The sequence below is a fragment of the Bufo bufo genome, chromosome 2, assembly GCF_905171765.1.
Source record: "Bufo bufo chromosome 2, aBufBuf1.1, whole genome shotgun sequence".
Lineage (NCBI taxonomy): Eukaryota > Metazoa > Chordata > Amphibia > Anura > Bufonidae > Bufo > Bufo bufo.
Genome location: NC_053390.1, coordinates 60106573 through 60112572, shown reverse-complemented (window position 1 = coordinate 60112572; position 6000 = coordinate 60106573).

Sequence of the window (6000 nt, the reverse complement as noted above, 5' to 3'; positions counted from 1 at the left end):
GCGACGACAGCATGGTGGAAGGTGGAGTGGAGGACAAATGGGAGGAGAAAGGAGAAGAGCCAGGACGTGGAGCGCAGGGAGTGTGGCTTTGTGGCTTCTGACGGTGTTGCCTCCACTGGGCTCGGTGATGGGAGGCCAGGTGCCTTCTTAAGGCGGTCGTCCCTAGGTGAGTTTTGGGCTTACCGCGACCTATGCGTTGACAGCACAGGCTGCAGATGGCAACACTATTGTCAGCAGAAGACACGTTAAAAAAAGCCCACACTGAGGAGCCATGTGCCGCCGTCCTGGGAGTGCAAGATGTGACCGTGCATGATGGATGGCTCGTTCCAGATACATGAGAAGTCTGCTTTTTGCCTCCTGTGCACTGTAAGTTCTCCCTGCTTCTCCTCCTTCTCCTCCCTATCTGCTGATCCGTCTCCCCCTCTGAACTCCCCTCCTCTTCCTCTCTTGTGGGCACCCACATGACATCCATAGACACGTCATCATCGTCATCTTCACCACCACTGACATTAGAGATCTCGGAGTAGGCAGCAACAGGGGGGACCACACTCCTTGGGCTGATCTGGGTACTGTCATCAGACTGCTGGGTGGCAACCGATGATGCCTCCTCTTCCTGATCCGATTCCAAGAATGGTTGCGCATCGGTAAGGTCTTGGAATGGATGACCAAATAATTCCTATGGCACGAGCGGAGTGGATATGGTGGTGGTGGTGTCCTTGGGGGTGCACACAGCAGAGAGTGAAGAGGGTGCAGATAGAGGGGATGAGGAGGGTGCAGAAGCGGAAGGCTGAGTGAGACACTCAACCAAGTCTGGTGCGTCCTTTGACGTAATCGCAAGCACCTTCTGCAACTTCCCACTTAGGCTCCGGCCTGGTGCCCCTGCCCAACCCCTACCACCCCTGCGGAATGGCCTGCCTCTTCCTCTGCCTGTCATTTTCAAAATGACCCTGTGACAAAAGTCCCTATAGAAGAGCAGTATTTGTGGAAGAAGGTATATAACACCCCTGCCTCAATCAGTTTTTTTGGGGGGCAACTGGTATATCACACCAGCAGAAATTATTTCTTTAAATAGTGTTTGTCACTCTGTGTAGATGCGGTAATGCAGCAAAACCGCAAACAAATGCTGCGCTACCTAAATGCACTATATAGAAAGAATATTATTTGTATATAACACCCCTGCTTCAATCGGTCTTTTTGGGGAGCAACTGATATATCACAACAGTAGAAATTATCTGTTCCAATAGCGTTTGGCACTCTGTGTAGCTGCAGTATCGCAGCAGAACCGCACACAACTGCTGCACAATACAAATGCACTATAATATACTTTCTATGTTAGAAAGTATATTATAAGTATATTACACCCCTCAGAATGTCACACCTATCGATAGCACACCTATACCAGTCCTTAAATGGACTTTTGTGGCCCTATTAGCTAGCGTTTGGTGTCCCTAACAGCCTGTCCCTGCTCCACACAGCAACCTCTCCCTACACTGGCAAAAGACTGAATGTAAAATGGCGGCCAGATCGGGTTTATTTATAAGGGAGGGGGTATGTCCATGTGCTGAAATGTCTCAATTGGCTGTCCTATACCACCTAAAGGATGTGTCATGGGTTAAAGTTTTTCACAATGTAAATGAATATGGCGCCGGCGGACATCACTATATGTTCGCCCGTTCGGCGAACCGCGAACGAGCAAAGTTCGCCGCAAAATGACCGCCGGGCGAACCGCAAGGCCATCTCTAATGCTATGCCATCAATGTCAGATAGGTGCGGGTCCCACCTTCCGACCCACTCCTACTGTATGTTCAGGATGGGGCCCAAAAGTGCAAAGCACACTGTGCTCTCTATTCATTGCTACAGGAGTTCCCAAAATAGCTGAGGGGGCGCGGTCTGCTATTTTCAAAAATTACCACAGATGTGAATGTAAAGGCACCACGCAAGAGTGACTACCACTCCATTCACTGCTATGAGATGCTATGTGGTGACCGGAGGGTGGCTGTGCATGCGAAGTGTGCTCTCACTTCAGGGGTCCATTTCTGGAGATACAAGCCAGTCCCAGAGGGACCCACACCTATCTGATGCTAATGACATATCCTAATGATATGCCATCAATGTCTAAGATGAGCCAACAGCTCCAAGGACTAGTGCCAGGCAGCTGATGCAAAGAAAAATAAAATGATGGGATGCATCAAAAGAGCAATGTAAAAAACACAGTTTTTTCTCTATATAAATCCCTTGTCAGGCCCCACATGGGACATTTTGTACAGTTTTGGGCACCTGTGTATTAGAAAGATACACCTGAACTAGTGCAGGGGCAGAGGACGGCAACCTAGTTAATTAAGCTGTGGTTGGCAGCATCAAGACAGGTAATCAAAACTTAACTACAATGTAAAAATATATGAATTGACAATACAGAGATGTTATCCATGGTCTATTTATGACTAGGCCGTCAACCAGGACAAGAGGCATCATTTATATCTACAGGAAAGAAGGTTTCACTGTCAGCATAGATTGGATTCTTTACTTTAAGAGCAGTGAGACTATTGAGCCCTCTGCCACAAGATGTAGTGATGACTGATATATTGTATAAGTTTAGTAAGGGCTCGGATGTCTTTCTTGAAAGTCAAAATATCGCAGGGTAGATTTCTGGAGATGGGATGCCGATCTAAAGATTTGTTCTCCCTAAGGCCTCTTTCACACATCCATGTCTGGATGAGATTCGTGATAAAATGATCAGTGGTTCATCTGTGAAGATGTCCATGAAAGATCCATGTTTGATCCATGGATACATTTTTTGCTTTCTGTATGTCCATATTCCGAGGACATTGCAAGGCTAAAACCACAGACCAAACATGGATGCCATTTATGGACAGCACACGTCCATGATTCACTGACATGTGACAAAGGCCTTAATATGGAGCAACTGGTATCCATCTCATAGGGATTTTCACTTTCCTCTGGATCAACACAATAGTATTATAGATTGGTCTTGATAGGCCTGTGTTTTTTTCCAACCTTGCAAACTACACAGTTGAGCCACATTATTATGACCATCAGCTAATATCCAGAGTAACCGTTGTGTGCATCACGAACTGCAGCTAGACGGGCTGGGAGTGACCCAATAAGGTCCTGGCTGGTTGTCACAGGTCATTGCTGACTGCAATGCATCCTACAACTGCTGGGTGGGATGATCCATAGAGTGAACACAATGATCAAGGAAGTCCCACAGATGATCAATTGGGTTCAAGTCTGGGAAATTCGGGTTCCAGGGTTGTACATGGAGGTCTTGTTCATGCTCTTGCAACCAATTCAGACATTTCTAATCATGTGACATGTCACATTGTCTGCCTGGAAGATCCCATGTGCCCCAGAAAAGACACTCAGCATGTATTGGTGTATGTGATTTGCAAGGATGGATTCATACCCAAATTGTTTGAGAGTCCCTTCCACATGGATCAGTGGGCCCAGAGAATACCACAAAAACCTTCCCCCAGACCATAACACTGCCCCCACCAGCTTGTGCTCTTACAGCAATGGTTGCAGGGTGTTTTTTCCCTGATGTTTCTCGCCTGACACGCCAAAGTCCGTCTCTTCAATGAAGCAGAAAACGTGACTCATCGGAAAAGACAACCCTTTGCCAATCAGTGGAGGTCCAATTCCCATTCTGCCTCTAAAATTGAAGCCTTTTCTGCTGATGCAACTTTGTTAGCAGAGGTGAAGTGACCATCAGTCTGTTTCAGAGGCACCCCATATGCAGTAGGGTTCACTGAAGGCGCCCCATATGCAGTAGGGTTCACTGACCTGTTGTTTCAGACACACATCTGGTAGCCCCTCATTAATTTTGGAGGTGAGCTGCTTCACTGTAGGTTGTCAGTCTGACCTTGTGCCAATATTAACCTCTTACATCATGACAGCAACAAGGGATATGCATGCAGACAGCCTATCGCACACCTTACATACCCACCGAGCCAGCTCAGCACACGTTACTTCCTTCATGATCTACGCGCTACCGACATAGGAAGTGGTCATAATAGTGGACCTCGACTGTGTATGTGATTGTGTATTCCATTTATGGTTCGGGTGACTTATTATGTCCTTTCAGCGCACCCTCAGCCACTTGCCTGAGCAGCTACCTCTGCATCCCCCATAGCTATGCATCTGCTTCCTAACCTACCGTTCCACCATATATCCAGGTAGATTGACTTTCAAGCCTCTTAGAAAAGGAAAATTTAGATGACAATCCCCATGTAAAGGTTGCCAACTCAATTTCCCATGTGAGTCTGTTCATTAAAGGGGGCAGAGATGGAGCTGTAAAGCTATCAAACAGGTCAGTGTGGATGAAGTATTCCACTAGCACTTACTACAATCCTATGCAGCAAGTAGGTAGACTCACATCCTGAAGACTCCCCGCATTCGGTGTCTGAGGACTCTTCCCTGTCTGTAAACACAAGTTATTTTCACTCATCTCTCTTCTTCAATGAATGCAGCTTTAATAGTCGCGATCAATGAATCTTTGTTCTCTCCACTAAACGCACAGTCAGTAGAAGAAATCATTCAAGAGCCGAACAAAATTCCTCGTATTTAAGATCCACTCTACATGAAAAAGAGGTAAGTGAGTAATGAAGCATGCTCACCACAGAGATCGTTTACCTTCAGGAATAACCCTTTCACTACCCACACTGTCCGGTCCAGTGGCATACCCACCATGGAGACAGAACACGCAACGGCTGGAGTGCTACTCCTGTTTCCGACATGAATTCACTGCAATTTCTGGAAGCCACCTCTAGGGGGAGATCAGTGCAAAGACATTGTTTACAGCTTCCACTGCATTCAATGGCAACTGTCTAAGATAATATGTACTGAGCTCCCGATAGTTTTATAATACACTGTGCCAAATGTATTGATGCTAGTCGACTGGTGTCAATACATCGAAAAGTAAGGTGTCCAGATTGAGCGCCATATTTATGAAGCACCTCATTTTTTCCAACATAGATGGGTGAATTCCCTTTGTTACCAAGGTGTGTCCCAACTCACTCTGGAATTGTCTTCATTGTCTTAAAGAGGACCTTTCATGGGTCCAGACTTTATAAACTAAGTATCAGGGTATGTAGGGCATACAGTGGGGCTCTAATAGCGCTTACTATTTTTTCTGGGTGCCGCTCCATTCGCCCACTGTGGCTCCCGTTAAATTCTCCCACCCTGTATGCAAATTTTCGCATCAGAGCAATGAGGAGGATACTGAGTCTTTCTCTGTGAGTGTCTCCTTCTCCCTGGCTGTAGCGCTGTCCAATCGCAGCGGAGAGCGTCACAGACAGGGAGAAAAAAACCTCATCTTCTCCCTGGCTGTGAAGCTTTCCGCTGCAACTGGACAGCGCTACAGCCAGGGAGAAGGAGAAGCTCACAGAGAAAGACTCAATCCCCTCCTCATTGCTCCGATGCAAAAATTAGCATACAGGGCAGCAGAATTTAAGGGGGGCCACAGCGGGCGAACGGAGCGACGCCCAGAAAAAAATAGTAAGCGCTATTAGATCCCCGCTGGATGCCCTACATACCCTGATACTTAGTTTATAAAGTCTGGACCCATGATAGATCCACTTTAAAGCTGACGGAGTCAAACTGGGTAGCAATTCCAACTATTGACAAGGAGAATGGTAATGCCCCAATGTGAATTTAAAGGGATTTTTATATTGGTGGCCTATCCTCAGGACAGGTCATCAATATGAGATCGGCCTCCCGACACCCTCGCCGATCAGCTGCTTGAGGAAGCCACAGCCTCCTCACAGCTTAAAAAGCGCAGCGCCATCCATTTGATAGTGGCTGTGCTTGGTATTGCAGCTCAACCTCATTCACTTGAATGGGACTGAGTTGCTTCTAGGCCACATGACCGATGAATGTGACGTCACTGGTGTAGAAAAAGGTCTGAGCACTCACAGAGAACCATGGGCTCTTCATGCAGCTGATTGGTGGTGGTCCAGGAGTATCCTGAAGATAGGCCATCAA